Here is a 10,399-nt window from a genome sequence, read left to right as displayed (position 1 = left end):
CTTTTTTTTTTTTTTTTTTGGCTTGAGAGAGGACAGGCAACAACAGATGGAGTTTCTCAGGATAGACCACCATGACTAGAATGCAAAACTGTAAAAGTGACTGCTGTATTTTAATCAGCAAATCTGCCACAGTTGTGGGACATTAAAGCCTTAACTGACCCTACTACATCACCTAAAGATAGATGTTGCACTCAAGGCTGCAAAGGGAGCCAACCATTTTTATATATTTACATATTTAAATCCATTCTCCAGCAACAATTGAAATACTTATAAGCATTTTAATTCTTCCTGCCAGCTCTATATTTCAACCTGAGAACCCAAATAATACACTTTCATCCACATCAGTAAAGCTAATTACCCTTGACTGTACCCTTTCTAATACAGTTTTATTTTAGCATTTCAAAATACATTTAAAAGTAAATTATGAGTTCTTCCAAACTAGATTCTCTACTCAGTCACATTAAAATGATCAAAACCGGAAACATTATAAATTTTTTTGCCAGGAACAACCTAATCCACCAAAAGGAGAGTAAAATCTTTTTTTATATTGTCTACCATATGATACAAAATTAATTTTGATACTATTAATAAATGTTCCTTTTTTGGTAATACTTGATTCCTGACATAAATAATCATTAAGTCTATGTTATTAGGTCATGTCTTCTAGAATACAACCTCAACTGTGCATAAGACTTCTTTGTTTTGAAGTTATAAATTTTATTATTATCCTTTTGTGAGTTTTTGCCTCTCACAGGTCACTTTTGTTTTGTTCAGAAGTGGTTCTGATTTAAGGTACCAACTTTATATGTTTCACTGACAATTATTAAAGGCCCATTGCTTCTAAAACATTGTACTGTGAACATTAAGTGATAGAAAGATAAGGCTCCAAAGTAGCTGACTTTATTTGAATAAAAACTGTGGTCACAGATAAATACAATATATAACATAATGTAATAAATCTTAGGAGAGACCGAAAAATATTAAAGACAGCTTAGCAAACATACAACAAAATAGTAACAATTTTTGGATGATAGGGTGAGTGAAAGGAAGAGTAGTGCTAGGTAAAGACTGGCCGTGTGTGCTAGAGCCAGATCTTAGAGGACTTTGGATGTCTTTCTGCATGTTTGAACTATATTCTCCAGGTAATATGGAGAAACTTAGGAGGCTTTTTTATGCCCTTCTCCATCTCCATTAGAAAGTAATACTTGCTCATTATACAGAATTTAGAAAGTACAAAAAGTATGTAAAAGAAATGTAAAATCATTCATAAATTCATTCTCTCTCTTCTGGCACCCTACTCCATCCCATCTTCCAGTGCTGTTTCCTGACCCACAGTGATGTGATTAGAGCCATGCTTTAGGAATGGCACCTAGATGTGGTGTATCATAAGTTGCAGGATAACTTATTAGGAATCTTACTATGCAGAGGGAACAGGAAGGAGTGAGTAGAACAAGAATCCTTTTAAAGATAGAAACAGGCTGGGTGCGGTGGCTCACGCCTGTAATCCCAACACTTTGGGAGGCCAAGGCAGGTGGATCATTTGAGGTCAGGAGTTTGAGACCAGCTTGGCCAACATGGTGAAATTCTGTCTCTACTAAAAATACAAAAATTAGCCAGGCATGGTGGCACATGCCTGTAATCCCAGCTACTTGGGAGGCTGAGGCAGGAGAATCGCTTGAACCTGGGAGGCGGAGGTTGCAGTGAGCTGAAATCACGTTACTGCACTCTAGCCTGGGCGACAGAGGGAGACTTCGTCCCCCGCAAAAAAAAAAAGATAGGAACAAAAGGCGATTTTTACTGATTTCATGTGGGTGTATAGGAGGAAAAGAGGAAGTTCTATTGTGTGATTGACTGCCCTTTCAAGCCTATGTGGCCAAAAGGATCCTGTTGTCCTCAAACATGAGAAACCTTACTGAAGACAGGATGGGAGACACTATAATTTTGTTTTGGGATACTTTAAATTTGAGGTGCTACCAAGGCATTTAACTGGTCCAGAAGTATGAACCATCTGTACAGAATCAGGAACCCAGGTAGGAGGTGCAGATGATTGCTGCATTTTCTTTTTTGCTTACAGAGCATTCACCTATTTATTACCAGTTTTTCTAGTGTGTTCTTTCATGTGGACAGTTTCTGAGGCTGTGGTGACAACTGATTTAAGAAGCATATTTACAAAACCATCAGTTCTATTAAAAGATGTATGAGGTCAAAGTTAGTATGATTCAAGGTCAGTGATCCCCAGATTTGACCATTAATCCTATACTAACGGAAGTGGTGGCAGCATTTACTTCAAAAACACTAAGAATAATGAGATAACACTGTCCTCGACATATTTTAACAAAGATAGTCTATTATCTTGTTTCCTGTAAAGGATTTCCACCCTTTCAGTTTTTCCAATAAGTAAGGGAACATGAGATAGATACCATTTGTAGATTTAGCTGTATATTGACATTTTCAGTCATGATCCAGAATTGGTCAGTTACAGTTGACTGTAGTTCTTGGAGAAGTCTAAATGGAAGGGACAATCTGTTTATAAGGAAACAGAGTCTTTCCTGCTATTTAAGGGTAACATGATTATTTTTTAACATGGATCACAGCTGCCCCAAATGCAGTAAAGATTTTTTGTGAGTCTAGTCTTAGGTTTACAAGCTCAGCCTTGCACCACAGCATCAGTGTCCTCATGTATATATGCATTCCCTAACAATTAGTTGTTTGTGCTTCAGTCTTGTTTTGAAGGTTCTTTTTTTTTTTTTTTTTTTTCAACCATGTGATGTCTGGCCTCAGCTTGAAGAATTTAAAAATTAAGCATATTTTATTCTTGACCTTTACAGAAATTAAAATTTTTGGTTGTACTGTGTAGGTCTAGATATCGTTGCTAAAACAGTTTTTTAGACCTCTGTCAGCACTTGAAGCTGTTTGAGATTGTAGAAAATTGTGCAACCTTTGTTTTATTATTTGACTCTTAATAGATAATGCTAAGCCTCAAGTATGAATTCTGTTTATATGAGACCAGCACATTGTGGAAATAGAGGATTTTAGATAGGCCTTTACAATGCATGTATTTTACATAATTTCACCCTAAAAATGTAACATGTATTTGGCAAAGGAAGGGCTTTTGTTGCTGTCATTCTCCCTCATGTTCCTCTTGTGCCTGACTGACTGCAGGAGAAACTTTAGTTCTCAGGACCTTGGTTTGCTCACGGCCTTCTGAGATTGATGCTGCCTTTCCTCTTTTTGCTTTTGTTGCAAGGACAGTGCAATCATATTCTTGCCTTCCTTCTGCTGTTACACAAATGATGGCCCCCTCACCTAGGATCACTTCAAGAAAAATCTTTTAGTATTCTGAGAGGGCCTAGACTCCCACTAAGTCTTCCAAAAGGACTGAAGATAGAGGTTTCCTAGAGCTCCTGGCTCCTCTCTTTCTTTTTAGTTCTGGTTCTCTCTAATCTTCTTCGTAAACTCCCATTCTCTGAAAGACAAATGCTTTTAGGGACTCTGCATGGCATGTGGATTTTACTCACAAAAACTGTGTCCCAGAGCTCCTCTACCTATTTTTGTACCATCTCTTCCCATTCATTCACTGCTGTATGTAGCCTTGTCCATGTTGGCTTACTTCCTGTCCTGTTACTGTGTTCTTCTGTCTTATTCCTACCTTGCACATGCTACTGTTCGTCTCAGAATGCCTTCCACACATACCCCCCACCCCGCCTTATTATTTGCTCACTCTAACCATTGCTGGCTGAAGTCTTTGCTTTCAGGGTTACTTGGGAAATCCTTTCTTGCTCACCTCTCCTCCCAGGTAGGCTTAGATGTCTCTACTGTGTGCTCCCTTAGTATGGCCCACATCCCTTTATTACAGCCCTTATGTTGGTTACAATGACAGGTCTGAGATTAATAAAGTATTTTTTTTTCTTTTTTTTTTTCTGTCACCCAGTCTGGAGTGCAGTGGTGCGGTCTTCTCACTGCAACCGCCTCCCAGATTCAAGCGATTCTCCTGCCTCAGCCTCCTGAGTAGCTGGGATTACAGGCATCTGCCACCATGCCCAGCTGATTTTTTTGTATTTTTAGTAGAGAAGGGGTGTCACCATGTTGGCCAGGCTGGTCCTGAATTCCTGATCTCAGGTGATCTGCCTACCTCAGCCTCCCAAAGTGCTGGGATTACAGGTATGAGCCACCATGCCTGGCCTAATAAGGTATTTTCAATACTGAGCCTAGTACCAGCCAGTGAGCTGGTGCTTAATAAGGATTTGAAGTAAGAATCAATGGCTCAAAAGGAGAGAAAGTGTGAAGGATAATTTCTGTATCTGTGGTCAGCATTCACAGGCTCAGTAGTTGGAGAAACCTATATTCCCTGGTTTGACTTTTTCAGTATCTCTTAAGTGCTACTGTTCTTTTAGTCTCTAAATCAAAACCATTTCATATCGACATATGATCCATACATATGTATATATGTATGTGTATATTTGAAACCAAAAGTTTTGAAATACAATATGTCCTCTTACTACTTATAATGAATGCTGATGTTTTTCTATTCTATCCTTTTTATTTTCTTTTCTCAATGTTCTTCATGACCTATTAGATTGATTCACAACCTCTTTAGGTCACAGTCAGCACTTTGCAAACTACTGCTGTAAATTTTTTTGTGAGGTAAATTTTTCTGTGAGAAAAGGTACTGCTGTACCTTTTCTGTGAGGAAGAGTTGAACTGTTGATGTATCAGTCAAGGTCAACCAAAGAAGCACTGCCAGTAGAAGATACATTTTAAGAGATTTACCACAAGGAATTGGTTTATGCTCATGTGGAGTCTGGGTATGAAGGTCTGAAATCTGTAGGGCAGGCAGTGAAGATGGGAGGCAGGAAGCCTCAAGCACAAGTTGAAGCTGCTGTCACAGGCAGAATTTCTTTTATCTTCAGGAAACTTCAGCTCTGCTCTTCAGGCCTTTCAACTGATTCAATCAGGCCCACCCAGATTATTTAGGATAATTCCCCTTGCTTAAAGTCAACTGATTTTGAACTTTAATCACATCTACAGAATACCTTCAAAGTGACACTTGGATTAATGTTTGATTAAATAACTGGAAACTATAGCCTAGTCATGTTGACATATGGAAAGATCATCATAGCTTTGTGCAGTGGCAGTATCGCAGCAAATGAGGTTTATCCTAGATGTGATTATAGCTAATTGAAAACTTTTCCCAATACCCCGCCGTGATGACTTACAATATAGTCAGCATTGACATTTTTTGGCAGTCTCTATGGAGACTGAATAAAAATAAATGTAAAAAAAAAGAAAAAAGAGACTATCATAGTACTGTGAAGAGCCTGATCATCAACCATTTTTATGTAAGGAATAGGAATCCATTTTAGTTTGCCAATCACTTTATATCACATTCCTTTTCTCCTCTGTACTAATGTTAACCTTCTTGAGATCCTCACCCACTTGTTTGGCCTCATCCATGTTTTGGCATTCTCTTCCACTACCCTGGGTAAATGAATGTACGGTTCCTGGGAGTGTTGCAGAGGTCCTTGTGTTGAGAGCCCCGTTGACTTTAGCCCACAGTTGTTTCTGATGACCTCCTTGAACGAACAGTTAAGTTCCTTTCAAGGCTGTTTCATTCTGTTTCCAGGTAAAATTTGGGGCTTGAGGTACTTTTCCCAAGGTACCCAAGACCTCAGAGTTTAGTGTTTGCTTCTCATGATACTCTTTACCCCACCCTCCCTTCCATTCAGAGGTCTAGTCACCCCGGGGGATTTTCATGGGAGAGTGTAAACTTCTGTACTGGAGAAGCTTAAAATCTTTCTTTCCATTTTTGTGCTCAAAAGAAGCTCTCAGACCCTCTTTGGTGTGCCTGGCATCCCCTTATCCCCATTTCTCCTCTGTAATCTCACTGCGTGTGCACACACAAACACCTTGTATTGGTCCTCTCCATCTGTTTTCTTATTTAGACAATTTAGACTAATTTTCCTCTATGGGCTTTTAGAAGCACAGTGCTGGCAGTTGTAGTAAAAGAAGCAGGAAGGACTAACTGCTGAGACACATGCTAAAACAAAAATTGATTTACTAACTTAACTTGCTGCATCTGTACAAGAGTATTTACTTCTTGGAATGAGAAATCAGTTATTTCACCTAGGAGATTGTCCATTCCCCTAAAATGGGTGCCAATTGGGTTAATGAGTTAAATGTTTCTGTGATGAGGACACCTGTCCAGTTTCCAATTTATTTCATGCTGGCCACCAGTTGTCAGTTAGCAAAACATGTCTCCAGTTTAAAACTCTGGCTGAACTGAAAGAGGACATTGCTAATTTCTCATGGATATGTTTAATTGTTTACAATAAATTGAAAAATACTGAGGAAAACATGAACATCAGTGGAATTTCCCAGTTCTCTGTTAAAAAACTCGCTAATTTAGGTTTAATTATCTTAGAATTTGTCCAAATTCAGGATGAGTTAAGTTTACATTTATGAAGGATTTTTTTTCCCTGATTACTTTAATGGCATAAAATATTTTTACAGGGAGAACTTATTTTTAAGGCTTCTCCAGGCAATACTATACATTGAAATTTATTAAAAGTCAGTGAAAAACAATGTATAGTAACCAGTAAGTCACAAATTGAAGATGGAAAAAAAGACTAACCATTGTTTGAAAATGTTCAGTCTCACTAGAATAAAAATGAAAATTAAAATAAAAAAATACTTTTCAAGTATTTTAACAACACATATTTGCTGATAAATGGTACCAATGATTGAATTCTGTGTTGTCGAAAGCAAGAGATTTAATCTTATTTCATTAATATTTCTATATATGTGACCTTAGTAAAACTGTACTTATCTTGACATATTTTTTCACTAAAAATCTTCATATATATGAAAATTTAACTTTTCATATATATGTACTACATATATATTTTACTTATATGTGTGTGTGTGCGCGCGTGTGTGTATGTGTGTGCATGTGTGTATATATAAAACTTTCCACAAAGGCAACCTTAGCTATTTTAAATTTGAGGAGTTTTCTGGCTGGGCATGGTGGCTCATGCCTGTAATCCCAGAACTTTGGGAGGCCGAGGTGGGAGGATTGTTTGAGCCTGGGAGTTTGAGAGTAGCCTGGGCAACATAGCAAGACCCTGTCTCTATTAAAAATAAATAAATAGTTTAAAAATTTAAAGAGTTTGCATCCTCTATATTTGAGGTGGTTGGTGCTATTGATAATACACAAATGCATACTTGATTTTATCATAGACTTTTGTATATGTTTGAATATGAATATGTTGGGGATACAACAATTTGCTCCAAATAATATAAGAAGAATACTATGGAGATATGAATTGAGAGTACTTAGTAAGCAGTGTAAGTTGTGTTTTCCAGTATCTTCACCACATACTTCTGAAGTCTATTTTGCTCACCCCTTCTTTTGTCCTTAGATAAGAACTGGTTCTGAAAACTATCCCTCTTTGTATTGCATAAGGGAAGAAATACATGAGAGGTAGGTAATATGGAAGATATGATTGACGCCACTATAAGCAGCCATGCCTGGGTTCCCGCAGCCCTGTGTGAGGAGAAGCTGGGAAGAAGATCTAGAACCACCTAGGATGGAAGGTGGTATTCAGTCCCCTCCCTGAGGCCCCGTAGGGTTTTGGAACTGAGCTTACAGCAGAAGAACAGACAATAGGGCCTTGACTTGAGATTAATGCTTTTGACATGGCCTGGGGTTCTTTGTGTGATTTATTGTCACTAATGTTTTCCCTTAAAATGAGGTGAAAGGTTCTTAGTTATATTCATCTCTTGGCCCAAATCTTGTGTTTTTAAAGCAAGATAGGGTCTTTGCAATCCATAGTAATAGTGAGCAAGTGATTCTTTTAGATGGTAGCCTGGTTAACATAGGCTAGTTTATATTGCACTACTAAATGATCCCAATATCTTCTAACAGATGTTTATTTCTCACTGATGTTAAATGTCCATGTTAGGTCAAAGGGAAGCTCCTTGTATTCAGTATAGTCATTAAGGTACTTAAACTTGTAGAGGGTCCATTTCCATCATATATGCTTTCCAGATTCCAGAAATACAAGAAGAAAAAAACACTGAAAGGTCTTGCCTCCGCAGTAAAATGGCTCAGTGACACACACCACCTCTGCTCAGAACCCACTGGCGAGAATTATTTACATAGCCCCACCCCAAGGCAAGAAAGGGTAAAGAAAGAAAATACCCTTCGCACCCAGAAGAAGAACTGGAAATACTGCTTAGCAGCACTAACATCTTCATAGATAGATTGTTTACCTTTCTTTGGGCTAGCTCACATGGATTACAGAAGTGAGCTTACTGTTTATATGAACAAATATAAATTGACCTTTACTTTCTCTTTTTTTCCTGTATTTTGCAAGAAAAAACTTACTTTTATGATTTTTACATGTATTAATCTTTACATTTCCTTTTCCTCCTTTTTGTACATTACTGCTGAATTCAGAGTTTGAGTCATTATGTGGATTTGTGGTTGTGAAGGAGAGCATCTGGCCTATTAATGCCCTCAAATGGGGTATCCCTCAGAAACCTTTCCTTGCAAAAGTAGCTTATGGATATTATCTTTTATCTGGGTAGAGGGGTCTCAGCTGCCTTGCTGACCCATATTTAGTGGAGGGCAGTAAACTAAGTGTTTTGGTTTGGCATTTATAATGCTTATTAGATGATTTAGATATGAGAATGAAACTAGCAGAGTTGTAAAATTAACTAAAAGCTTAACTATCTAAAAAACATAATAATATCATCTAGATAGAAATATGGGTCCCAGATGATCCATTCCTCAAATGCTCAATAGGATTGTGTATTTATGTGGCAGTATTAAAAAATGTGGAACAGATGACTTGCTATAAATAAGCTACAACTTAGAATTCATGCTTTTAGTTAACTTACCATCAAATGTAGGTGTGAATAGTTGAAGACTTGTCATCAGAGAGACACATAGTGATAAGAATTTTGATTAGGTTTCAGAGTCGAGATTGACCCTAGAATCTAGCAGCCTGGGTATCAGAATTGGTCCTGGCTTCTTGCACATAAAAGCCTGATCTCAGAAAGACCCAGTGAGTTGGCCAAGCCCACAGAGTACGGCAGCACAAGTTCTCATTGACCACTGCCTTACATGTGGGCCCGGTGCAGTTGCCCCTCAGTATTCTTTCCTACTGCAGTCCTAGCTAGGTTGGCTTTTTCTTTTCTAAGCTAGGAGTTTAAGTATGGAAGTAATGATATTATACTTATGAAATGCTTTAACTTGTCAGAAATGTCTTTGTAGCTTGTAGGTGTTGTAAATCTGTGGTCTTACTTCTACTTACTTGTAAGGAAGTCATATTCCAGACTATCCTTTTCAAATACCAAAAAGTTCAGTTTTGCAGCCAGAGAATATCCTGTTTGAAGGACTTTGTGATGCCTCATTTTATGAGTCAACATTGGTAGGCCACAGTACCCAGATATGTGGGTAAACATTATTCTGGAGTCTATGAAGTATCTTTTAGATGAGATGAACATTTAAAGCAGTGGGCTAAAGTGGATGCCTTCCTTCATGTGGATTGGCCTCATCAAATTCATTGAAGACCTTCATAGAACTGACTTCTATCAAACAAGAGGGGATTCTGCCAGCAGACTGCCTTTGAACTTGAACTGCAACATTAGTTCTTCCCTGGGTCTCCGCCCTGCAGGCCTACCCTGCACATTTTGGATTTGCTAGTCCCTACCGTCATATGAGACAATTCCTTAAAATAAATCAATTTTAATATAAATATATATAGTATATATAAAAAACATATACACATATCTTATTAATTCTGTTTTTCTAGAAAACTTTGACAAAGGTGGACTTCCTTGTGTTGCCATTTGAACTAGCATGCTCTCTATCTCCCAGTATGTAGGGTATGTTGTGTTTTTTTTAACTTCTTCTTTTTTTTTTTTTTTTTGAGACAGAATCTCACTCAGTTGCCCAGGCTGGAGTCTGAAGTGCAGTGGCGCGATCTCGGCTAACTGCAAGCTCCGCCTCCCGGGTTCACGCCATTCTTCTGTCTCAGCCTCCAGAGTAGCTGGGACTACAGGCACCCGCCACCACGCCAGGCTAATTTTTTTGTATTTTTAGTAGAGACGGGATTTCACCGTGTTAGCCAGGATGGTCTCAATCTCCTGACCTCGTGATCCGCCCGCCTCGGCCTCCCAAAGTGCAAGGATTACAGGCCTGAGCCACCGCGCCCGGCCCAACTTCTTGTTCTTTAGTAATCCATGGAAACACTAAAATATGAAAAACCGTGGGAACTCTCTTTACCCTTTTCTGCCTTACTCCCTAGATTGGTTGGTAAAGAGAGATAATTTGTGTCAAGTGTCATATTGTCTATAATTTAAAGTACTTTAGCATATATAACATACTATTCAT

At 38.3% G+C, this 10,399-nt stretch overlaps 1 protein-coding gene across 3 annotated transcripts in view; it reads left to right on the top strand.

Annotated features, from left to right (window-relative positions):
• Positions 1 to 10,399, top strand: part of PPP1R9A (protein phosphatase 1 regulatory subunit 9A) — a 384,640-nt gene that overhangs the window by 184,076 nt on the left and 190,165 nt on the right. The window lies entirely within an intron of this gene.

Source organism: Rhinopithecus bieti, unplaced genomic scaffold (genome assembly GCF_001698545.2).
Source record: "Rhinopithecus bieti isolate Rb0 unplaced genomic scaffold, ASM169854v2 scaffold_31127, whole genome shotgun sequence".
NCBI classification, from domain to species: domain Eukaryota; kingdom Metazoa; phylum Chordata; class Mammalia; order Primates; family Cercopithecidae; genus Rhinopithecus; species Rhinopithecus bieti.
This window is presented reverse-complemented; position numbering and strand designations above follow the sequence as displayed.